This window comes from Oncorhynchus gorbuscha, linkage group LG09, assembly GCF_021184085.1.
Source record: "Oncorhynchus gorbuscha isolate QuinsamMale2020 ecotype Even-year linkage group LG09, OgorEven_v1.0, whole genome shotgun sequence".
Lineage (NCBI taxonomy): Eukaryota > Metazoa > Chordata > Actinopteri > Salmoniformes > Salmonidae > Oncorhynchus > Oncorhynchus gorbuscha.
Window position 1 is genome coordinate 23,750,558 of NC_060181.1, and position 26,912 is coordinate 23,777,469.

Sequence of the window (26,912 nt, forward strand, 5' to 3'; positions counted from 1 at the left end):
CTTTATTCTTTTTGAACTTTTGTGAGTGTACTGTTTAATGTTCATTTTTTACTCTTTATTTCACTTTTGTGTACAATCTATTTCACTTGCTTGGACAATGTAAACATACGTTTCCCATGGCAATAAAGCCCCCTAGAAAATGTAATTGAAAGAGATAGAGAGAGAGATGGATGGAGAGAGAAAGAGAGAGAGAGAGAGAGAGAGAGAGAGAGAGAGAGAGAGAGAGAGAGAGAGAGAGAGAGAGAGAGAGAGAGAGAGAGAGAAAGAGAGAGAGAGAGAGAGAGAGAGAGAGAGAGAGAGAGAGAGAGAGAGAGAGGGAGAGAGAGAGAGAGAGAGAGAGAGAGAGAGAGAGAGAGAGAGAGAGAGAGAGAGAGAGAGAGAGAGAGAGAGAGAGAGAGAGAGAGAGAGAGAGAATCAGAAAGAGTTAGAGCTCCATGTTTCCAATGTTTTATCCATGCATAGGGCTGGTATACTAAATCCACTAAACACAGACTCATGAATCAGTCTAATGACCAGGCGGGCCTATAGCCCCCCGGAATGCACCTCAGTTACCTCAGATCCTGGACCAGTCTAACAGGTAATTAGACCCTGGATCTGTATTACTTCTCTGTTACCTCAGATCCTGGACCAGTCTAACAGGCAATTAGACCCTGGATCTATATTACTTCTCTGTTATCTCCAGTGACCACAGTGAGGCTGCCTCACAACACCCTCCCTCCGCCACTCTGACACAATCTGCCTTGTTGCCATGGCACCCACCAGAATACAAACACATGCACACACACACACATGCAAACACACACACACACAGAGACACATACTTATTAAAAGGCACTCACACTGACTGATACGGTGATGGGGACAACAACAACAGCAGGAAACCCAAGCTTCCCCTCTCCCTCTGCTGTCTACATGGCCATTGTTTTAGGCCACCTGGCATCAAGCAGCTTTGTACACTGGCTGTAAAAGCCCAGACAGGAACTGAGGAACACAGGACCCGGTCAAGCAGACTGGGAGAGAAATGGGAAGAGGGGAGGAAAGGGGTGAGGGAGAGACTGGGGGAGGAGGGGGCAAGATGAGAAAGAAAGTGGGAGGAGGGTGAGGTGAGGGAGAGACTCGGGGCGGGCGGCCCAGGCAGGGTGGAAACAGCCAATGAAAAGTTTCAACACAGATGGCGATGGCAGAGAGCCTTCTGACTTTGTCAACTAGCAGTATTCTGAAAAGGGGGATTTGCCATTGATCTCTCTGTTTATGCAAACACAGCTTTTGAATTGTAAACACATGCACACACACGCATGCATACAGGACTATGCTCACATGCAGGAAAAGATGCAAGCATACACATATGCATGCAGTCACGCACACGCACACGCACACACACAGAAACAGGCACACACACACACACACACACACACACACACACACACACACACACACACACACACACACACACACACACACACACACACACACACACACACACACACACACACACACACACACACACACACACACACACACACACACACACACACACATATATAGGCACACACACACACACATAGGCACACAAAAACACCTGGTTTGGGAGTTGAAGGTGGTAAGTCAGTGGAGCCTGACCATGGTAGCTAGCTTGGGATGATACACAGGAGAGGTAAGGTAGCAGCAGCACAGGATCTTCATAAAATTATCCCCTACTCTCTATTCTACAGCCAGCCGAAGCCCTGACACTTTCTAAACCCTGTTCACACATACACACACAAACAGAAACACACACCCGTCCACACACACTTCACCTGCGAGAGGATGACTCAGTGACCTACGGGGTACCAGAGGCTCATTAGAATGAATGAAAGCCCAGCCCCATCATCTCTGGATAAACTACGCCTCTCCTCTCTGCTTAAATCACACTGAGGAGGGAGAGAGAGGAAGGGAGAGAGAGAGAGAGAGAGAGAGAGAGAGAGAGAGAGAGAGAGAGAGAGAGAGAGAGAGAGAGAGAGAGAGAGAGAGAGAGAGAGAGAGAGAGAGAGAGAGAGAGAGAGAGAGAGAAGGCTTAGAGGTCCAGAAGCCCAGCACCACGCAGCCTCAGCCTTGTTTCTCTCTGCCCAGGCCCCAGCCCAATCTATGGAGTCGCTCTGGGGCTTCACACAGCCAGACAGGGGAACGAGCAGCACTACATCATCTACATTACACTGCAATATCATTATTAAGCTGAATATATGAGCTCTTTGCTGTAGACAGACAGAGTCACTCATTACAGGGTTGGAAGAAAAGGGACAAAACAGCCATGAGACCATTGAGCAGTGTTTCCCAAACTGGGGTGCACGTTTTGGTTCCTGCACTACCACGACACAGCTGATTCAAATAATCCAAGCTTAATGATGAGTTTGGGAAACACTGCCATGGAGAGAGGACCTGTGAAAATGTCAGGAAAGCAAATTACTTCAGCCTCCTGAGGTTGAAGAGAAACTGTTGCACCTTCTTCACCACACTGTCTGTGTGGGTGGACTATTTCAGAAGGTCGGTGATGTGTACGTCGAGGAACTTGAAGCTTTTCACCTTCTCCACTGCGGTCCCGTTGATGTGGATAGGGACGTGCTCTCTCTGCTGTTTCCCAAGCAGATGTTTTAGCAGATGTTATTCCCGGTGTAGCGAAATGCTTGCATCAAATGGACGCGCTATAGAATTGCAGAGTAAGTACTATGATTTATTTTACCACGGAGCCGAATGCAAAACAAAAACAATAACAAATGTGCCTGGCCCTGTTTTTTCAAATTCACAATCAGCTTTAATATAACCCACTACTATTTTTTAATCTGATCATTGGGAGGGTAATGACACAAGAAAGTGTTGTTAATATAGTATGCCTTCCAAATGCCCCACTATTCTCTATATAGTGCAGTACTACTCCTAAGGCTCTGGTCAATAGTAGTGCACTATATAGGGAATAGGATACAATTTGAGATGCAACCATAGAGAAAATATATGTGTTTTGCATCGTTGTTTTTCTAAGTATTCTGAATGGACTGTTCTTCCTGGGAGATGAGAGCAGGGTGGGCATGCAGGAGATGGTCCAGTGGTGCTGATCCCTCCCCTCTCTAACGATGAGGTTAAACATAAGACCTGGTTGAGGATGGCTCTCCTCTCCCTGTTCCCCCTGGGCTTCTCAGCTCAGTGCAGATCAGGAGAAGCTCTGGTTGGTCAGCATGCAGCTTATTGTTTCCTGCTTCATTTGCCACGGGGCCAATTAACTCAGGATCCTAGCAAAACACACACACACACACAAAGTGCACGTACACACACACATATATACATACAAAAATAAACACACACATAAACATAGTATACTCGCGCATACAAATGAACAAATAAGGCCTTGGCTTTGAAACAAACACACCTTCACAGCAGCCAATCAGCAAGCAGCTTGTGGGGTGAGATTGTGACTGTCAACTCAGCTAAGCCTCAGTTCCCCAACACCTTGGCACGCATGTGGGCTACTTTCCATTCAGGAGTTACCTAACGTGCTAAAACCCTAACAGTAAACAGCTTGCTGTTATTGAGAACTGCGTTTGTTTCCAAAACTCCTCTAGTTCAAAAACATCATTTACATTGATGTAAAACAGCAAAGATACTGCTAAAAAACTGTTCTCTTGTTCAAAAACACAACTGAGATCCAGGTTGAAAAAACATGTACAGGAAGCATTTAGAAGACGTAGACACATTATAGATGGATTGCTGTTATGTTGTGTGTGTGTGTGTGTGTGTGTGTGTGTGTGTGTGTGTGTGTGTGTGTGTGTGTGTGTGTGTGTGTGTGTGTGTGTGTGTGTGTGTGTGTGTGTGTGTGTGTGTGTGTGTGTGTGTGTGTGTGTGTGTGTGTGTGTGTGTGTGTGTGTGTGAGTACCAGAAGTCCTCACAAGAATAGTAAACCAGGGAGAATGCTGACAATTGAGGACATTTTGTAGGTCCTCACAAGGAAAAGGGCTATTTTAGGGTTAAGGGTTAGGTTAAGGGTTAGAATTAGGGGTTAGGTTTAGGGTTAGGAGTTAGAAATTAAGGTTAGAGTTAAGGTTAGAGTTAAGTTTAGGGGTTAGGTGAAATAGGATTTTGAATGTGAATCAATTATTGGTGAATGTGTGTGTGCGTTGCTCCTGGTGATATGAGGTAGTCTGCAGTAGTCCTGAATCGAGAGCCAAGAAGTCGAGCAGATCCACCACCCTGCTACAGTACGCTAGCATCTAGCAAGCAGCGCTAACATCTGCAGTTGGGAATAACCTGTTTGTGAAAACATACACGTCCCTAATGAGGCCTGCTATAAAAATGAAAATGAACACCACATTTAGAGAGCCTCAACTAGCTCTCACACTCCCAGCCAGCCAGCAGCGTGAACCAGCTGGGAAGAATGCAGAGATTTGTGAGCATGGCTTTTACAAGCTTCTAAGAACTTCTGTTGGAGGTCAGGGTTGCAGGGGTTTTTGGCTGCAACAAGTGTCGGAATTCTAGAATACTGTATCACTCACTCACAATAACGTACGTAACCCGAGGAGGTTACGCAACAGCAACTCTTATTATTTTCACTGCTCCCGAGGGGAACTCTGTGTGTGGCTGGGAGTGAGAGCACTTCTAGTTGTCACAGGGATACTCACTTATCGTGTTCTTAAAGCTGCAGAGTGTAATTCAAACAACAACATAATTTTCCTCCGCCACTTTTTGGGTAAACAGCTGAGATAGGGGGCTGGAGAAATGTAACCAATCACATTCATAGACAGGGCTATGGATGAAAGGACTAACCAACCATGAGATACAATGATAGTTTTAGCCATGTTTAAAAGAGACGCAGTGTTTCTTTACAATTGCATTGTTACAAACAAGCATATATTTTGTGTTGTCATGGGGTAAGACAGTTGAATCATTCATAAGTTATATTCCTTAAGATTCACTCAAAAGTCTAAAAATCTATGTGCAAATCACCAGACTTCACCTTTAAGGCAGCAGTATCTCTGGCAAACGTTTGCTCTCCAAAACAAAAAAGTTTCCATCTTTTGTAGATGAAGTGGACGGGGGAAATCTTCTTGAGGACTGAACCAAAACCATACGGAAGAATAACTTCTGATGAAATACAAATAGAATGTATAATGCCAGAGCTCTCCCCAACGGGAAGGGGTAGCATCTCTCCCCAACGGGAAGGGGTAGCATCTCTCCCCAACGGGAAGGGGTAGCATCTCTCCCCAACGGGAAGGGGTAGCATCTCTCCCCAACGGGAAGGGGTAGCATCTCTCCCCAACGGGAAGGGGTAGCATCTCTCCCCAACGGGAAGGGGTAGCATCTCTCCCCAACGGGAAGGGGTAGCATCTCTCCCCAACGGGAAGGGGTAGCATCTCTCCCCAACGGGAAGGGGTAGCATCTCTCCCCAACGGGAAGGGGTAGCATCTCTCCCCAACGGGAAGGGGTAGCATCTCTCCCCAACGGGAAGGAGTAGCATCTCTCCCCAACGGGAAGGGGTAGCATCTCTCCCCAACGGGAAGGGGTAGCATCTCTCCCTAACGGGAATGGGTAGCATCTTTTTTATGATGGTGAAAGAAAAAGGTGAAAAGTGAGTGACAAACAAGTTCTATATCAAACCTTAAAATACCCCCGAGATGGTAGGTAGATTCCATAAGCAGGATTCCATTAGATGTGTTTAAGTGAAAACTCCCCAGTTATGCCCCAACTCAAACACCACACTGATCCAATAATTCAGCTGAACATACTTGTAATCATACCTAAACTTCAGCACTCTCACACCCATCCTATCTCCATCTTTTTACCCATGTCCCAAAGGCAAGTGTCCTCTGCCCATTTATCACCTGTAACAGAGAAGATTTGAGAATTAAAGTGATGCTCCAGAGTTTTTATACAATTTCAGCCACCATTTTTGAAAGAAGTGCTTACGAGCCAAAACGGGTCCGTGAGAATTGTGTACTACGTCATCCATTTTGTATGATAGGTTATGAATTACAATTCATACAACATGTTACGAATGTGTAAGTGCTCAAGATCCCGAACTGCATTTTTAAGAAAACTTTCACGTTTTCTCCTTTTACTCAGTAGAATGACAGTAGCTTGGGGAGCTTTGGATTCTGCCGATCCGCGTCACTGGTTCAGCCAATGGTGCCATGGACGACCAGGGTTTCTATGGCAGCGCATGGTGAATTCCCCTGCTCCTCTACTCTGTATGGACAAACTCTCTATCCTTCCCTCTCTTTCTCTCTCTGCCTCCCTTTCTGTCCCCCTGTCCCTATCTTCCACTCTCCCCCTCTCTCTCTTTCTCTTTCCCCCCCGTTCCTGTATCTCTCTCCCCCTCATTGAGTTGGGAAACAGACCATAGTACCTAGGCCAGCAGGCCCTGAGCCAAATGCCTAGCAGATAAGCCTCTAATAGGAAATCATCTACAGCTAATGCACATTCCATGGCTAAAGCATATTTTAATAAAAATAACACAACTCTATCACAGCCCCACCTCCATTTCCCTACTCTCTTTATTTCTCTCCCTTTCTCATTTTGAGGCCCCTCTTCAAACAAAGCATGGGCAGAGAGAGACCGAGAGACAGAGAACGAGAGGGAGAGAGAGTGAGAGAGAGAGAGAGAGAGAGAGAGAGCGAGAGAGAGAGAGAGAGAGAGAGAGAGAGAGAGAGAGAGAGAGAGAGAGAGAGAGAGAGAGAGAGAGAGAGAGAAAGCAGGACTGAGTGGGAGAGAGAGCGAGAGTAAAAACAGCTCAAAGAGTGTAGCCCTACCTGCTACTCTTCCAATTGCAATGAAAGAGAGCGCTGAGACAGAACATGATCGAGGTGTGGCGCTGGGTGTGGTGCGGTAGCGTGATGTCCCAGGGGCTATAGAGAGATAAGGCGATTACTCTAGAAGGAAGGAGGATAGACAGGTTCAATTCCTGAATATTGGTTAGAGGGAGGGAGGAGGCATTTGTGGTGTGACAGTGTAGCAGTGACACACACACAACAAATACACACACACTCGGCAGTGTAGCAGTGTAAAATGTTGGGCAGAGTGCCAGACAGAACACACAGCAGGTAGTGTAGTGACGAGACGAGCAGCTCCTTGGCGGGAGCCAGCTTGTTTGTTTTACACTCTACAACCATGTTGTTCTGTCTGACTGAGAGGAAACCCAGTGTCTGACATGACATAGTGGAGGCTGCAGTCAATCAGTGTTACAATGGGTTCGTCCCAAATGGCACCCTATTCCCCATATCGTGCACTACTTTTGGCTAGGACCCTCGTGGTTCTGGTCAAAAATAGTGCACCATATAGGGTATAGGATGCCATTTGGGACAGACAGGGAATTTCCAAAGAGTGGCCTCAGCCTACATCTTAATCTAGTAGTGTTGTCCTAATGTATGTTGTATTACACCCAGGACACAGAAATATAACAGAAAAAGTCATATTGCCCTAACAATCTCAGTGCATTCATGGATGGAATGTGTTATTGGGACGGTATTTATATCATCCTCCTTTATATATCATCCTCTAGTCTACGGACTGTTGAGATATTTAAGGGAAAATCCTGGACAATGACTTCAATGTCTGACTGTACCAACTCTCCAGAACATAATATTTGACCACTTTCTGGCCTTGATTTTTATGTGGAGTGTGGAATAGAACATCCCCCAATAAAACCATGTCCTGTTCTGGAATGGAACGGTAAACAGTGATGGCTCGCACACTCTCATCAGAACACTCCCATCTCCCAGCCAAAGAGGATAGAGTTGTACAGCTGCCAATACAGATCATGCTAATTCCACAACGTCATTCAACCGCACATCACAGCGGCCCAATTTTTTATACATCAGCACCTGGATTGGAAAATCTGAAATGAAATTACTGGCAAAAGGGTAAACGCTTAAACAAATATTTTGAATTAGCATATGTTTAGCACTTTGATGAGAGGATGGAGAGAGAAAATAACTGTTTCAGTACAAACAAAACACTAAGGTTGATTGTTAAATAAAAGTGCATTTAATCAGCATTTCATTTCAGAGAATGCAGAATGGGAGCCTAGAGATATGAACTGGCCGATTCTGTAGGCTACAGTCAGGGAACAGGGAATAGTTGCTCCACTGTTTGTCTGTGAATAAATCTCCTTGGTAAATAGCTCTGAGGCTCTACTGAGGAATATTGTATGGATCAAAGCAGCCATGTCTTCCTGTATAAAAGACCAGGCCACAAGCTTGTTTGTCTAAAACAATTAAGTCCGGTATGAGGGAGGTTCCTGACAAATAGCTAACAGCTGATAGCGCTTTGGCAAATATTCTGAAGGGGGTCGGAGGGGCAAAGGCGGGACGTAGGGGAACGTATGGGGGTCCAAATTAATGACTGGTCAGGGTCCGAAACCAGTCTAATCTCAGCCAATTGCTCCCTAATTATATAAGGTGCTGCCAATTTGGACTGTCTAACAAATCAAGAGCACCATGCATTACTCTTTCTCCCAGGTCCCTGATTGAGTCTGGTCATTATTTGGGCTGATCTCATATTCACACATGGAACCAATATGCAAGCCAGATGTTCTTTTTACAATTGGGCACAGAGCACAACGACTCATCTACACGCAAAGGAAGGAAAGAGAAGGCAAGGTAGTTCCCCAGCCAAATAAGGGGCTGCCGTCGGTCTGGTCTGACACTCCAGCCCCAACCATGGGACCAGCCTAGGAGGGAGGGAGGGGATGCTGGGGCATAATGTGAGGGACAGAAGAGACTGAAGGAGGGAGGGAATGCTGGGGCATAATGTGATGGACAGAAGAGACTGAAGGAGGGAGGGGATGCTGGGGCATAATGTGAGGGACAGAAGAGACTGAAGGAGGGAGGGGATGTTGGGGCATAATGTGAGGGACAGAAGAGACTGAAGGAGGGAGGGGATGCTGGGGCATAACGTGAGGGACAGAAGAGACTGAAGGAGGGAGGGGATGCTGGGGCATAATGTGAGGGACAGAAGATACTGAAGGAGGGAGGGGATGCTGGGGCAAAATGTGAGGGACAGAAGAGACTGAAGGAGGGAGGGGATGCTGGGGCATAACGTGAGGGACAGACGAGACTGAAGGAGGGAGGGGATGCTGGGGAATAATGTGAGGGACAGAAAAGACTGAAGGAGGTGGGGGATGCTGGGGCATAATGTGAGGGACAAAAGAGACTGAAGGAGGGAGGGAATGCTGGGGCATAACGTGAGGGACAGAAGAGACTGAAGGAGGGAGGGAATTCTGGGGCATAATGTGATGGACAGAAGAGACTGAAGAAGGGAGGGGATGCTAGGGCATAATGTGATGGACAGGGACAGAAGAGACTGAAGAAGGGAGGGGATGCTGGGGAAGAAGAGACTGTGAGGGACAAAAGAGACTGAAGGAGGGCGTTAGGGAATACTGGGGCATAACGTGAGGGATAGGAGAGACTGAAGGAGGGCGTTAGGGAATACTGGGGCATAACGTGAGGGATAGGAGAGACTGAAGGAGAGAGGGAGGGAATACTGGGGCATAACGTGAGGGATAGGAGAGACTGAAGGAGAGAGGGAGGGAATACTGGGGCATAACGTGAGGGATAGGAGAGACTGAAGGAGGGAGGGAGTATAAAAATAAGAAAGGAGAAAAAAGAATGAAGAAGGCTGGTAATGTTGCTGTCAGGTCAATGACTTGTATGGTGTGTAGTAAAGACAGAGGACTTCTGCTGCCGACCAGAGCCCTAGTTTGAGCCTCATGTGTTCCAACATGCAGCTAGCAGTGCTTTGGCCACCAACTCAAATAGCTCATTTATATAAACCTCCAAATTACGATGTGCGGGAAACATTTTTTTTCTTTCTTTTTTACCTAGTTTGGGTTCCAGTTTCAGTACCCTGCCTACGTTATTAGGACCACCTAGTTGTTTCTGGCTCTGCTGTACTGGGAGGACAGGGTGGGACTTGTGCTTTGAGTGACACAGGGCCAAAGCAATCATGTCCTCATTAGGTGGAGATGCTCTCCTTAGTGATGTGCTGTCAGTCCGGATTCAGCTACACTCATTTCTGGAATAACCAATGCGTTCGACCGACCAAACCAAAAGCTGTAAAAATGTCTCATTTTCCACTCCGTCTGTCATCTTAAGTGAACGAAGACAGTTTAACTAAAACAAATGACAGGAGAGGAGGAGGAAAGAGGTGAGGCATAATGCCCTCACTACATTAGGCGCAACAGTATAAAAACTGTGCCACACTCTCACAGGGGACACACTCTTTTCACGACATTTTGCGCGGTGGGCGATGCTATACGTCACCATGGGTTTCAAAGTGCAAGGACTGTCCAATGCGGGTCTACGTTCAAACGAGAACCCTCCGCCTGGGACCTCATATAAACATAAAGCTATGTTTATACTTTATAGTTTACAATTGCACTTTCATATTAGTACATCATTTTTCTTTATTTGAACTAACCATAATTAGCTACCATGTGACTGGACCAAATTTCCCAAAAGTGAACGATGCGAAAGGTCAAGTTTTCCTTGCTAGCCAACCAATAATGCCAATGGCACTATCAAACCAATACACTAAATTTACCTGAATGAAATATAAGAAACCGATCATGACAGGATTTAGGCTCTGGTTTGCAATAATACCTGTATACTGTCAATCACTGTGAAGAATTATTTGCGTTGCTGGCTTCATTAAATACTTTTCATGGCCTCCTGAGTGGCGCAGTGGTCTAAGGCACCGATCCGGGGCTGTGTCACAGCCGGCCGTGACCGGGAGACCCATGAGGCGGCGCACAATTGGCCCAGCGTCGTCCAGGTTAGGGAGGGTTTGGCCGGCCGGGATGACCTTGTCCCATCACGCTCTAGTACCTCTTTGTGGCGGGCCAAGTGCCTGCAAGCTGACTTCGGTCGCCAGTTGTACAGTGTTTCCTCTGACACATTGGTGCGGCTGGATTCTGGGTTCAGTAAGCAGTGCAGTTTGGCAGGTTCGTGTTTCGGAGGACGCATGGCTCTCGACTTTCGCCTCTCCTGAGTCCGTACAGGAGTTGCAGTGATGGGACAAGACTGTAACTACCAATTGGGGGTAAAAGTTTAAAAAGATTATAATCCTAATAATTTAATCTGATGGATTTTGGATGTTCTTGGTCTTATTTATTTGTTTGAGGGACTATACACGAGGACAACTTTGCCATATTATCCTGGATGCATACTTACTCACCCAGTATCATTACTTTGCGTGAATGATATCTTTCAACCTTAAACAATGCGAAATTCAGAAAAATCATTTTTTGTTTGTTTCTTTCTATTCTGTGGCAGCATGAAATAGCAAACAATGTGAATTCAGCAATTACATGTGTTTACTTCTTTGTGGCTCTCTGACGAAACAGTAACATCCAATACTATAGTTAGGCTTAGACAACCTGTACCCTATGGTTTAGCGGTGCGTTGAATCGATTTCACAATCTGGACGCGAGCGAGTGTTCAGCTTATTCTCTACACTGTGTGCAACAGTATGCGTGCTGAAATATACATTGGCCATGACGTATAGCACCGCCCACTGGGTGAAATGAGTGCGTCCCGCTCTCACAGAGCCTATGGCCATTACTATGTCCGCTAGCGTAAACAAACACATTTCCACAGCATCAACCATGGTGGACATTACACTGTTTGTGTGGTAGACAGATTAAAAAGAGGGATGTGACTAGATGAGATGTGCGCTGTCCAGCTGTCCCCATGGGTCAGAGTTTGACTCAACTCTGCAAATATTTTGCAATTGTAGTCATTTAGCAGACACCTTTCGGTTACTGGCCCAATGCTCTTAACCGCTAGGCGAGGTGGTGCGGAATCGAGCTTGTGATTATGCATACGGTTGGTTGCCTGAGACCTGAATACTTGTATTGGCTCCATGAGCTAACACCTAGGCTTTAGCTCCGTGGGCTAACACATTTATGTGGCTAGCAGGAGACCTGGTTCAAACCCGAGTCAGTTACATAGGATCAAAAGTTGTCTGGAGTACTTCTACCCAAACCCCCTCCCACTCCGTTTGACTGTACCAACGATGTCACACAGAGACAGCCAGACTGACCGAATGTTTCAGAGATGTTACAATGTCTTCCGCGAGCCAGTTTAATCTAACGAGTAATTCAACATTTGACACAGAGCATTGTACAACAATTACAGAATGAAAATTACCCCGAACGCAGAAATAGAAGCCAGTCACCTATTGAATTATGGTCTGAAGCAACGTGTAACAGTAGGGTTCTTATTTTGCATGGTAAACGCAAAACCATTGACCGATAAAATGTTACTTTATTTATACTTTATAGTTTTGCTTTGGTTGAAATGTAAATAATACATAATGAGTTGGGTCATAGAGTTTTATTCTCACTGACGTTTATAATGGTTATAAAGATGTTGGTGAGTGAAAACAGACCAGGCCGATTATCATAACGCATGGCTAGGGCAGCTCCCTGCCTAGTTGACTGTGTGACTCAATGGGAGTGGGTTGAGAAAGGGATACTTTGGGATTTTGGCAATGAGACCCTTTATCTGCAGTACTTCCCCAGAGTCAGATAAACTCATGGATGGGGTATTTTCGCGAGCCAATGGTAACTAGCATTAACGCAATAACTGGAATTCTATGGGTATCTACTAGCTAGTAGCAGCTTCCTTCAAACCGCACGCAGAGAAATAACAATGTTATCCAGGAGTTCATCTGACTCTGGGGAAGTAGATAAAGGGCCTCATTTCCAAAATCATGTGAACCAGGCGTTGAGCTGGTTGCTGGTTCTGCATTAGACTAACAAACCAGCATGAACAGCACCAGCGGCACATTCATAAAGCGGGCCAAACCATGAAATCCAAATAAAATATGTGACATGCTGCGATAGCTACTCACGTCCACGAACTAACAAATGACACAGACAATGGAAATACAGTGCGGTGCCTCTGACAGAAATGGGGGTGAATTAATGTGGCAGACGGGCATGAATGCTGAATTACCTTGTGATTATGTCTCTTTTGGAAGGTTTTTAAACCCATTGTGAACATTATGGGCTGGTGGAACAGGCCACAGCACACATTGGTCACGCACTCGCCATCTTTTCCATCGTATCACCGCCACACGCCTCCGCCAGCTAACAGCTCTGAAACGCTCTGAATAACCCCCCTCACCCTCCGGCCTCCACCCTGCCTGGCCCTGGCTGCTTGGTCCTGGCTCTCTGGCCCTGGTTCTCTGGCTCCAGCTCTGGTCTGCTGGCTGCACTGGGTGTCAGTTTGTTTCTGCAGCAGTCACATTTCCCATCAGCCCATAGACAAAAATAAACAGTGGCGTCCTGGAAGGCGGGTGGTTGAAGCGCACCACTGTATTCCACCCCCGTCCGGGCAGACAGTGCACCGCTGAGGTAATCATTCCTCCAACCCACCCCGTCATTCCCAGCCCCAGCCCCCGCCTTAGCTTCAGCCTTAACCCCAAGCCCCAGTACTTGCCCCAGTCCCCAGAAGCAGGCAGACAGGGGTAGGTATCCCTCTGGCCCCTTTATGTTCAACTGCCCCCTCACTTTCTTTTCCACTGCCAGTAAAATGTGGCACCCTGTTATGGAATTCAGCTGCAGGTTGCGGAGGAGCTTTTCCTCCCACTTCCTGTCCTGTCTGAGATGTGTTGGCGCAACACTAAGCGATAGAGCATTGAAGTAGAGCAGGCTATGCGTGGAGAGAAAACAAATGCTCACACACATACGAACGGTCACAACTATGGTTTTACAAGCACAAAAACCCAAAACAAACACAGTCTGCTGGGTAAATAGAACAGGGTGTAAACCAGACACATACATTCATGTGGCAAACTACACAGCTGACGTATAAACAGTGTTGTACTGTTTGCAACATTTTAGCATAGTGTTTGTGTGTTCGCATGCTGATGCTAACAGATATACTCTAATGTAGATTTGAAAACATAATGCACACACGCACACACACACACACAAATAACCTACTTTGGCTAGCAGAGTGCATTGTTGTCTGTAGAACAGATTTATATAACATCGGTCCAGGGGTTGTGTTGACAGGCTGGAGTGCTCCTGAGGACTGCATTAACACTGGCAACACTGGCTGTGTCTCTCACACTCCCTCTCCCTCTCTCTCTCCCAAACACACACACAAACAAAACTCTCTCACACACACACAAGCATGCACACACAGCTCCTCCGCCTGTCTTACTCAGGCAGTGGCACTATCTAATCTGCGCTCCACAGGGCCACTTGGCAGCCATCACCTCCCTGTCTGGACAGCTGGGTGGCAGGAGAGGGAGGGTAGAAGAGGAGAGGGGAGGAGAGGAGAGGGGAGGGGAAGAGAGGTGATTAGGGTTGCAAAAGGTCGGAAACTTTCCGGTAGATTTCTGGAATTTTTCCAGAAATTATCAATGGGAAGTTAAGTACTGGAATTTGGGGAATTTTTCTTACATTTATCTAAAAAGTTAGCTTATAACAGTGAACCATTTTTGAGGGATACATATAAGGCAATTCTAGGTCTTGTGGCATATTTAGGTTAAACTGTCCCCAATTCAATAGAATTGCAACCCTCTGCATGGACAGTGCATTCTTCCATCACATGTACAGCTGATTCTCAAGATCTTGCACACTAATGAGATGCTGTTGAACCCACATTACAACACTGTCAGAGCCAAGGACTACATGCTTTCTAGTAAGTTTTGATTACAATACTTGATTGGTTGAATATATTTTATATGACATGCATGATTTTTTGTTAACTAGTAAATAGTAGCCTACAGCAAAGTGTGTTTAAATGATTTCTAACTTGTTAACAATTTCTGCTAGTTAGTTTTTGCTACCATGTGGGTTTTAGCTTGCTTGAGCCTGCTAACTGACGAGTGTTAATTCAGCTGTTTCCATACACGTTTCATCTTAAAACATTTATCTTACAAAGGAGTTGTTTAATCTAACTTCTTAACTATTTGTCTGTACATGGAATTGTATAGTTTTTTAAAACTATTTTTTTGCTAATCTTTACAGGAAATTGCCACGGGAACTACTTGATGTGTGGAGACATTTCACAGCAGCTAATGTAGAATCAAAGCTGTGTACATTTGCAAATACTGTGCCAAATCATATGTGAAGAATGCAACAAAGATGCTGAATCATCCGGTCAAGTGCATAATGTTCCCTCAGCGCTCACCTCAAGCAAAGTCCCTCTACTTCTATTCAAGGTGAAAAATGATGAATCAGACACCTTATCGATAGCAACAGCTCATGGTCCTACTGGAATTAAAGTTTTTGTTTGACTCAATGTAGGAAAGTAAGAGAAATACTGATGAATGTCTTGCTCAAGCTGTGTATGCAACGAGTTCACCTCTGATGCTTACAGGCAATGTGTATTGGAAGAGATTTCTGAATGTTCTTCTCCCAGCATACACCCCTCCAACCAGACATGCTTTATCTACTCATTTGCTGGATGCAGAGTTCAACAGAGTTGAGTGAAGTGAAGGTCAAGCAAATCATAGATAAAGCACACTGTATTGCAATCATCTCTGATGGGTGGTCAAATGTTCATGGGCAAGAAATAATTAACTACATCATCTCTACCCCTCATCCAGTATTCTACAAGAGCACAGACACAAGGGACAACAGACACACCGGTCTCTACATTGCAGATGAGCTGAAGACAGTCATCAATGACCTTGGACCACAGAAGGTATTTGCACTGGTGACAGATAATGCTGTGAACATGAAGGCTGCTTGGTCAAAAGTGGAGGAGTTGTACCCTCACATCACGCCCATTGCCTGTGCAGCTCATGCATTGAATCTGCTCCTCAAAGACATCATGGCACTGAAAACAATGGACACACTCCACAACAGAGCCAAGGAAATGCTTAGGTATGTGAAGGGTCATCAAGTTACAGCAGCAATCTACCTCACCAAGGAGAGTGAGAATAATAAGAGCACCACATTGAAGCTGCCCAGCAACACCCGTTGGGGTGGTATTGTCATCATGTTTGACAGTCTCCTGGAGGGGAAGGAGTCTCTCCAAGAAAAGTCCATATAACAGTCTGCCGATATGGACAGCCCCATCAAGAGGATTCTCCTGGATGATGTATTTTGGGAGAGAGTGGTAAGCAGCCTGAAACTCCTGAAATCTATAGCAGTAGCTATTGCACAGTTTGAGGGAGACAATGCCATCCTGTCTGATGTTCAGACTCTGCTTGCAGATATGAGAGAAGAAATCCGTACCACCCTATCCGCTTCACTGTTGCTCCAAGCAGAGGAAACTGTAGTTCTGAAACACATCAAAAAGCATGAAGAATTCTGCCTGAAGCCCATACACGCCACAGCGTAAATGGCAAGAGCATCCTGTCTGGTGCAGAGATCAACAAGGCCTATGGTGTCATCACTAATGTCTCGCCACCTTGGCCTGGATGAGGGCAAGGTTCTTGGCAGTCTGGTGAAGTCCACTTCCAAGCAAGGGCTTTGGGATGGAGATGCAATATGGCAGTTGTGCCAACATATCTCATCAGTCACATGGTGGAAGGGACTTTGTGGATCTGACGCTTTTTCCCCTGTTGCCTCCATCATCCTCCAAATCTCACAAACATCAGCCGCCTCAGAGCGCGACTGGTCCTTGTTTGGCAACACACACACCAAAGCAACAGGCTGACCAATACAAGGGTTGAAAAAAATCGGTGGCCATCCAGGCAAATGTGAGGCTTTTGAGCCTGACAGCGAGTCATCCTGAACAAGGTTGGAAAGTGACAGCGAAGATGAGGCCTCAGAGTCTGATGTTCAAGAGGTGGACATAGAGGTGGTCCAGGGAGAAGACATGGAAGCCTGAGAGGAAGACAACCTAAGCTTTAGTTTCTAGACTAACATTTTACAGATGTAGATTGAAAACATTTTTTGGGAGATGCGATGGATCATTGTGATCATTCAATATTCCCTTTCTTTTGTTGTTCAGTGAAATCATTCCATGTAAAGAGTCAACTCATTTAATTAAAGTTCAATTCATTACAAAATCTTTGTTTTATTTCTATTGGAAGGATTTCATCATTTGCAATTATTTCTACTTATGATAAGGTAAAAGGTTTAAGTTTCTGTCTCCATATTGTAATGAACATGAAGGGAGACAGAGAGCTGGTTTCATTCGCAGGGCGCAGCAGGTGTTAATTGTAAAGGACCACAGGAGGTCTCAGGTAGTTGGGCTCAGCGGCAGGCAGAAGGTCATACACAGGGGGTCCAAGGGGCAACAGTACAGGCAGGGAAAAGGCTAGTAACGTAGTCCGGGAGATCAGGCAATAGGTAGATAACAGGAAATCCGAAAGGCTAAATTACAGGCAGGGAATAGGCAAAAGGAGTCGTTTGTGAGACGGGAGGAGTCACTAACAGGACAAACAGCGCTCTGAAAGGCATGTGTCACAAAACAAACAATACCTCACAGTGATGGGATGCAAAGAACTGAACTAAATAGTGTGGGATAATGAAATACAGGTGTGTGAACAGGTGATTAGAATTCAGGTGATTGGGATCTGGATAGTGAGCTGCGTTCAGGCGATCTAGGTGTTTGAGGGTGTGAGTTGGAAGCAGACGTTACACATATGATATGGTAAATATATACAATGCAAAAAACATCTACATTTAAATGGTATTAATATTAATTATTTGCATATATTTCCTTTAATTCCCATATATTCCTGTTAATTCCCACTGAAAATTTACACCTCTGAATATTCCCCAAAATGTGCAACCCTCGAGGTGATGATAGGGGATGGCAGGAGTTGAGAAGGGATAAGAGGAAAGAAGAGGAGAGGGGAGGAGAAGGGAGGGGAGGAGAATAGAGGGCAGGAGAGGAGAGGATAGGTGAATGGAGGGGAGGAGAGGGCAGGATAGGGCAGGAAAGGAAAGGGGCAGAGAGGGGAGGAAAGGAGGGGGATGACAAGTGAGACATGGATTGTGTATGTGTGCCATTCAGAGGATGAACTGGCAAGACAAAATATTTAAGTGCCTTTGGTAGTAGGTGACAGGCACACCGGTTTGAGTGTGTCAAGAACTGCAAAGCTGCTGGGTTTTCACACACAACAGTTTACCGTGTGTATCAAGAATGGTCCAACACCCAAAGGACATCCAGCCAACTTAAGGTGTACTGTAATCTAACACCCAAAAGTAGTAGGGCCGGAGGAATCAATGCAGAGATGGGTGTCTATGAAGGGTGACATATTCTGTGAATGGTGGTGAAAGTCAAATGGTTCTGGCTGTGAGAGTATAGGTCTGTTCTATTTGTGTTGTGTTATGGGCCCATGTGAGAGAGATTCCAAAATAACCAAGGTGGTCCTCTGACCAGCTGACCTTAGAGGAAATCCCTCCATGCGGGGTGAGTCTAATAACTAACCACCAGGGTAACACAACCCAGCTCACACTATATAATGACCTCTCCCTCCCGGATGGATCTAAAGTGATGTCAGCTTAGCTAATCATAACAGGAGGAAAATAACCAGGCCATGATACTCCTCTCGGAAACACGCATGCACTGACGTACACACAGGCGCACACACACACACACACACACACACACACACACACACACACACACACACACACACACACACACACACACACACACACACACACACACACACACACACACACACACACACACACACACACACACACACACACACACACACACACACACACACACACACACACACACACACAGTCCTGGAATGACAGTCGGATGCAAGCTATCTAGGTTGTGGAAGTGGATGTAGCCTCAGAGGACAACGACACCATGGCATGGCTGGTACCTTCCAGGATGCCCAGCCCACGTCCCCTAAAGGGCAACCAGGCCCACAATGAGCATGGACGTTGATTTCATTCATACTACCAAGGCTTTCATGTGTATTATTAGACCGGAAACTGGGTACAGTGTGAAAATGAGGACAGCGAGAGAGAGGGGAAACCCTGCTTCCTGTGGGCTGTGGCGAGAATGCTAGGACCCCTTGAGCACAAGGCTAGAAACATTTGCTCGTAATACAGGCCAGGCAGGTGTCTGTTCAGCTGCCCATTCTGGGGCTATATGGGGTGAGCATTGAGTGCTACATTCTTAGAAAAAAAGGCTAGTTCGTTTGTCCTCATTGGAAAACCCTTTTTGGTTCCAGGTAGAACCCTTTGGTAATGAAAAAGATTCTACTGAGTGTAGGATCCTCAAGCACAAGTCTAAAAACATCTGTCAGCAATAGCAAGGACATATAGGTGTATGTTTCTCTGCCCGTTCTGCAACTATGTGGGGTGAGCAATAAGTGCTGCAACAATGACTGTAGGTTAGTAATGGTCTTATCTGCTACGGTAGCTGTTCTGGGGTTCTGTTCTGGTTTGACATTGCAGAAGGCACTGCAGGCCACGGCCGATCTACTGATGAATAATGAAGGGATAATGCCAGAGGAGCCGCCGTTTGGAGGTTATATTGGCATGGGTGTTGTTAGGCCCGAGACAAAGTCGACAAGACCATGGCAATATATCCTAGTAATCTGCACACCACTGGACGAATTTAGCCGTTTCTCTGTCAAAACCTTGAAGAGAGGTTTGGTCTGAGTGGAGGAAACCCACAACAGCGGTGTCATCGGCATATTAAAAAAAAAAACTTGCGGCGAAAGCATGCAACCTTGAGGGGCTCCTGTATCCACCATTCTAGATGTAGGGATGGCAGAGTTAAACTTCACTTGTTGAGTACGGTTCACAAGGAAACTATGAATCCATTTGATCAGGAGCGAGTTGACACCCAAATTCACCAGTTTATCATTTAAATTAGCCTTTTCTAAATGTTCATAGATATTGTTCAGCATGACCAGTAATGTATCATCAACACCCCTGAAGGCACGATATGCAAACCTATAATAGAAACTGTCCAAATAATTTTAATTTTCGACAGTCATACAATGTCTCCTTGGTTTGTAGCCTGTGATGGTTTGTAGCCCTTGCCAGGCTTTCCTACTGTCCTTGTCCTTGAAAAGGTTTTCTAATTTGTCTTTGTATGCTGCCTTGTATTCCTTAATTTTGCTTTTAAGTTGCCTCTGAATATTTTTCCTTTTCTCTTTTCTGCCACCTGATTTTAACACTTTTTTAAAATTATCAAGTTACCCACGGTTTATTATTGAGGAAGATGTTAACTTTCTTTTTGGGAATCCTCACAGAAACGAATGTACTCAAGAGACGGTATCTGCTGCCTCTTCCAGGTCATTGGCTCTGTCCATCAGAGCCGCCCAGTTCATGGACTCAAAACAGTTCTGGAGGGCTTCTGTCTCTTCAGGAGTCCAGCTTTTAATCTCCACCGTTTCAGCCTTCTCTCGCTGCAGACGTGCTTTGTAGACTGGAATGAGCTAAACCATGTTATGGTCCCAACTCCCAAGATTGGGCAATTCCTTGCAAAAATACACACCTGGGATGCTACCATAACAGAGGTCCAGACAGGGTTCATTTCGGGTAGGACATGGTAGTTGATATGTGATTGTGCATGTTAAAGTCTCCCAGGATCAGCTTTACTGCTTCAGGTGATTGTCTCAGCCTGGGATACAAGGTCATGAATTAAGTCGGTAGCTATTTGGGTGTCAGCAGAGGGGGCTATGTAAACAATAAATAACCTGGCTGTAGGTTAAGAGCCATGTCTTTATTACACACCGTGTGCTTCGTTGTAATATGGGCAGGATTGCAATATTTCTCATTGATGAATGCACAAACTCTACCACAAACTCTACCATTTGTCTTACCAGAGTTTATGTTTTGGTCCAATCTAACAATTGTGTAGCCAAGCAGCTCCACAGCGGATTTGGGATCCTGTTCCGTATGCCAGGTCTCAAAAATACAGATCATGTAGGATTGCCGGTACTCTGAGAGATATTGAGTACAAGCCCGTAGCTCATCGAATTTGAATATTGAAACAATTTTGCAAATGTCGGAGACAGACAGCAAGGTTTATACAACCGCGGTTGAAAACTAAATGTTAGTCTAAATGAAATGTGAGTTAATGTCTAGATGCTTTTTATAGTGGAGATAAAGTTTATAAATTGTCTGGCTGGGCAGATATAACAGAGTAGATAGGCATTTTAACATCATAGATTTAGCCAGTGGTAACTTGTGGAATAGACACCAGCTGGAATGTGGTTTTAACCCATCAGCATTCAGGATTAGAACCCCCGCTGTATAAATCACTTTAGATCATACATAACTAGTCATTCAGTCGGTCACAATTTACTCACAATGCGTCACGTATTTGATGCTCTCGAACAAAGCCAATGACTTCTATGAACTCTGAGCAGAATATTTAAAAAGGCCATACAGGTGCCCATTTAGATGGTTGGTCTGTTTTGAAGCCTTGCTTAGACCATACACACACTAGCTGTGTCGCTGAGAGGACCAGGGGGCCAGCCAGGGTGCAAGTAGGACTCAATCGTCTGTATAAAAGGGCATCGTGGGTCATAGACCCATTTCCTGCGGTCAAATGACCAAATTGCCCACTAGTGACCTCATGGGTTGAATGTCATTAATATTTTTCATAATAAATAAACTTTTCTTTTTAAACAGCTAAAAATCCAGTGTTTCTATGTCAAACATTGTTTTATATTTCAGTCTTTTGTGATGTATAAAGTGTAATATTGGGACACAAACTCAAAATGTAATACATTTCAACTATTTTTTAAGCCCATAAACATGTGTGTGAGGTGTGTACATTTGTTTCAAAGTAGATTTGTTGAAGACTACCAAGAAACACTCTGTGTGACCCTGATTTAGCCTGCAGTAAAAGTTCAGCATCTATAAATGTCATCCATAATAACCCAAGTGAGGATATTGATGATCAGGAAAAAAACTTGATTTATCCCATGATCCTGTTCTTTTCAATACTCTCTCTCTCTCTATCTCAAATGAACGAACGAAGAAGAAGCGTCCATGATTATTATTCTACTGCTTCACTAAGGGGAAAAATACATTTGCGCCATCAAGCCGAATTCCCCCTCCGGGCAAAACTACAGCCAGAGATTGAAAGAGGGCAAAAGGAAAAGGCATGACAAAAAAAAAGAAAGAAAAGAAAATGAAATGAAATAAGGAAAGATTCTAGGAGTAATTCAATACATTACAGTCACAGCGACCTACAGTGGAGACGTATCAAAGCCGCTGTCACTGAATATAATTAGACTCAGCATGCGGAAACTTAAACTATGGCAGAGTTAATGAATTTCATTTCGGATCTGCTTTGAGCCGACGTTTTGTTTACAGCGACCCTTCTTTCAGCCATAATTCATTTATATTGCGCTCGAATACACATTCACTCTCACTTTCAATTCTCTGCCCCTTCTAATTTCGTGCACGGAGTAAAATACCTTCAGGTAGAATTCAAAGAACTGAACAACCCCCTAGTGTAAAGTAGTGTAGAAGGGGTGAAGCGCTAAAGCACTAGGCTACGCTAGTCTGATTATCGCCACATTAAGGTTGGCGACCAGGGGGACATGGCCTCCAGGCCAAAGGCAACATAGCCACTCTGTTAAAACCAATCATACAACGGTTAGAATACAATCTGTGCACATAGGGGAAGACTCATAGCTCTTCATATGAATGAAAAGCTTGAAGGGATCTTGCTTTTTAGAATGTTGGGAACGCTATTAATGCTGTATTGTTATCTTAGCCAAAAAGGATGGCCTTACACTATAGTGGCAAGACCTGTTTGACATGCATTGATATTCTAACATGGAATCATTGGACAAATACAATGGGACAAAACAACAAGGCTACCTCTATCTGAAATAGGTGTTCAGTCAACAGTATTCAGAAAAGATACAGACGATCTAGGTACATAGACAACTATCTAAGAATGTGGCCAAAATGGCACCCTATTCCCTACATAGCTCTATGGGGCCTGGTCAAAAGTAGTGCAGTATATAGGGAATAGGTCAGTCATTAGTAAGGACAAATTAACCCTTTAAGGTTGTAGAGCTAATGATAGGAAACACCCTCTATGTTGTTGTAACTTTCCCTCCCTCTGTATGAACAACATAAAACACATTGGAAAATGTCAGCAGGCAAGCCAAGTGTGGTATTCATAATGTGAACTTCATCATGACTGTTCTACTTTCTTAGACCTTCCAGATCACAGTGTTCTACTTGAGCAATATGAGTCACACATCTCCCTACTAACAATTAGAACTCCATAACAACACCACTTATCACGTTTGTAACCGGCATCTTCAGACTTTCAGGGACAACAGAGCTTCTCCTGCTCATAACACTAGACTAAACGCTAAACTACTGTATATCGAATAAAATGTTATTGGTTAAGTACACAAATTTTGCAGATGTGATCGCGGGTGTAGTGACAGTGCAGTAATAACTAACAATACAAAACAATGCCCTCAAATCCCCCAAATAAAAACAAAATAATTAAGACATTTTAGAATGAGCAATGTCAGAGTCCGGAATAGAAAAATATATATGTATGCGATGTGTGCATAGACAGTATGGACAGTATAGGAATAGAAAAGGTGTGTACAGCAGGAGTCATATAGGATAGGCCTTGACTAGAATACAGTGTATACATATGAAGTGGGTAAAACAGTATGTAAACATTATTAAAGTGACTAGTGTTCAATGACAATGTACATAGGGCGGCAGTCTCTAAGGTGCAGGGTGGAGTAGCGGGTGTTAGCCAGCTAGTAACAGTGACTAAGTTCAGGGCAGGTTACTGGGTGGAGGCCAGCTAGTGGTAACAATTTAACTGTACTGTCTCCGCCTTCTAGATGGTAGCGGAGTGAACAGGACGTGGCTCGGGTGGCTGAGGTCCTTGATGATCTTCTTGGCCTTCCTGTGACACCGGGTGCTGTAGATGTCGTGGAGGGCAGGCAGTGTGCCCCCTGTGATGCGTTGAGCTGACCGCACCAGTGCAGTTGCCGTACCAGGCGGTGATACAGCTCGACAGGATGATCTCAATGGTGCATCTGTAGTAGTTCACGAGGGACTTACGAGGACAAGCCAAATTTCTTCACCTTCTGAGGTCCACAATCAGCTCCTTCGTTTTGATGACGTTGAGGGAGGAGTGCAGTGGGGAAGGGAGTGCTTTTTCAGAAAAGCATGAAACTTGGCACACTTGTGTAGTTTGGTAGCCTGAACATTTCCCAACATGGAGCCATGGAATAAAAGGTGGACATGGGTGGCAGGACTTCACCATCCACCATCCAGTCTTTATAACATGTTCCAAAATGCAGCAGGTGATTGTGTATGCACAGCCTAGCCCAGACAGTCTTAGGGTTGAAGTGCTGATTTATTCATTTTCTCAGGGAGTTTATAGACGTTGTTGTGCTTGGTAAGAGACAGGTGTTCACAGGTAAGGCTGGCAGAAGATAGGATGTGCCATGTCAGCACAATCACCGGCAGCTGTCGAAATGAGCAGCAGCAGCAGCAGGGAAGATGAAGGAGTCGCACTAACAGGTCACTAGAGACAGCCACCACACCTAACCTCCGTCCCTCAATCCCACCATCCCTCCTCTTTCCCCATCCCTCCATCCTCAGCCCTGTGACTGTAACAGGTCACTAGAGATAGTCACCATCCCTCCTCTTTCCCCATCCCTCCATCCTCAGCCCTGTGACTGTAACAGGTCACTAGAGATAGTCACCACACCTCATCCTCTTTACCCATCCCTCCATCCTCAGCTCTGTGCCAGTGGCCATGCCCCCTAAGAAATGCCATCTGTCTGGCGTCGTCAGCCCAGTGCTGGGCAGAGCCGAGCCACTCACCCGGACCACTTCTGTAACCGCTCCCCCTCCACCCTCTCTGCCTTCTGTTCCGTCTCACATCAACAATGGTGAATGCTAACTCTTTACCTTCATTTATAACCTGCCACAATGCATAGTGCAAACTGTAAAGTTTGGTGGAGAAGGAACAATGGCCTGGGGTTGTTTTTCATGATTCGGGCTAGGTCCCTTAGTTACGATGAAGGGAAATCTTAACGCTACAGCATACAATGACATTCTAGACGATTCAGTGCTTCCAAATTTGTGGCAATAGTTTGGGGAAAGCTCTTTCCTGTTTCAGCATGACAATGCCCCGTGCACAAAGTGAGGTCCATACAGAAATGGTTTGTCGAGATTGGTGTGGAAGAACTTGACTGGTCCACAGTCCTGACCTCAACCCCATCGAACACCTTTGGGACAAATTGGAACGCTGACTGCGAGCCAGGCCTAATCGCCAAACATCAGTGCCAGACCTCACTAATGCTCTTGTGACTGAATGGAAGCAAGTCCCCACAGCAATGTTCCAACATCTAGTGGCTGTTATAGCAGCAAAGGGGGGACCAACTCCATATTAATGGCCATGATTTTGGAATGAGATGTTCAACGAGAAGTTGTCCACATACTTTTTGACATGTAGTGTATGTATTCCTACTCAGATGAACTGGCTATGTCTGTCAACAGACAGGGTTAACTATGCTAATAGCTGTTGGGATCGTCCGCACGGATCTAAAGGCATGTCTAACACTAGGAGAAACTTCTCCACACGTATTGGGAAGTTGTTACGCTAGGTAGCTGCTGTGCACATTCAGCTGTTGTGGAGAACAGCTTGTTCTTGTTTGTATGTTTGCTTAACCCACCCATCTCTCTACCCAATCCTCTTACTGCTGTTCTCTCTTTCCCTCTTCTCTCATTCTTCTTCTCTTTCTCTCGTCAGCACAGGAGAAGTGGAGAGCAGAGGAGGCCTACTTGCCCACTCCTCTTCCTCATTCCATCCTCCATCCATCCCTCCAACCCCGCAAGCAGCTAGAGGAAAGCCATCAGCTTCAATGACTCAGGATCAGACAGACAAAATGGCTCCGGAAGAAATGGCAGCAGTTTTCCGGGCATCCAACCAATTGCGCTAATATGTGGGTTTTTTCGCGTTATTTGTAACATATTTTGTAAATAATGTTTCTGCAACCGTACCATATGGTAAAAAAGAGCTTCTGGATATCAGGACAGCGATCACTCACCTCGGATTAGACAAAGAGTTTTTCTTCAACAAGCAAGATGCAGAAGATATTCTCAAAACACCCGACAGGGCCAACATCCCTGTTATTTGCAAGAGGAAGCGACGAAGGTACAGAGGACAAAGAGCCGGATGCCTGGTCAGGACCTGGAAAAAGCGAGTGGGAAACTGCCGCTACCGTCAATACTACTCGCCAACGTGCAATCATTGGACAATAAACTAGACGAGGTACGATCACGAATATCCTACCAACGGAACATCCAGAACTGTAATATCCTATGTTTAACGGAATCGTGGCTGAATGACGACATGGATATTCAGCTAGCGGGATATACGCTGCACCGGCAAGATAGAACAGACGAGGGGGGGGGGGTCTGTGCATATTTGTAAACAACAACTGGTGTACGAAATCTAAGGAAGTCTCTAGATTTTTCTCACCTGAAGTAGAGTATATTGTGATAAATTGCAGGCCACACTACTTGCCTAGAGAGTTTTCAGCTATACATTTCGTGGCTGTTAATTTACCACCACAGACAGGTGCTGGCACTAAAACCGCACTCAGTCACCTGTTTAAGGAAATAAGCAAACAGGAAACCACTCACGCATAATTCCTAGTGGCCGCAGACATTAATACAGGGAAACTTAAATCAGTTATACCAAATTTCCATCAACATATTAACCTCTTCAGCCTATGGGGGCGCTATGTCATTATTGGATAAAAAGACGTGCCCGTTTTAAGTGCAATATTTTGTCACGAAAAGATGCTCGACTATGCATGGAATTGACAGCCTTGGAAAGACAAAACTCTGACGTTTCCAAAACTGCAAAGATATTATATGTGAGTGGCCCAGAACTAATGCTACAGGCGAAACCAAGATGAAGTTTCATACAGGAAATGCCCCAGATTCTGAAGGCCCTGTGTTCCAATGTCTC

At 45.2% G+C, this 26,912-nt stretch overlaps 1 protein-coding gene and 1 long non-coding RNA gene across 2 annotated transcripts in view; both read right to left on the reverse strand.

Moving 5' to 3' along the window:
• The window catches only part of LOC124044336 (zinc finger transcription factor Trps1-like), a 175,361-nt gene that overhangs the window by 65,624 nt on the left and 82,825 nt on the right, over positions 1-26,912 (reverse strand).
• LOC124043288 lies at positions 4,974-14,098 on the reverse strand. The gene is made up of 3 exons (XR_006840293.1): positions 13,970-14,098; positions 6,771-6,890; positions 4,974-5,843 (listed from the first exon to the last, which is right to left on the reverse strand). It is a non-coding gene; the product is annotated as an uncharacterized LOC124043288 (long non-coding RNA).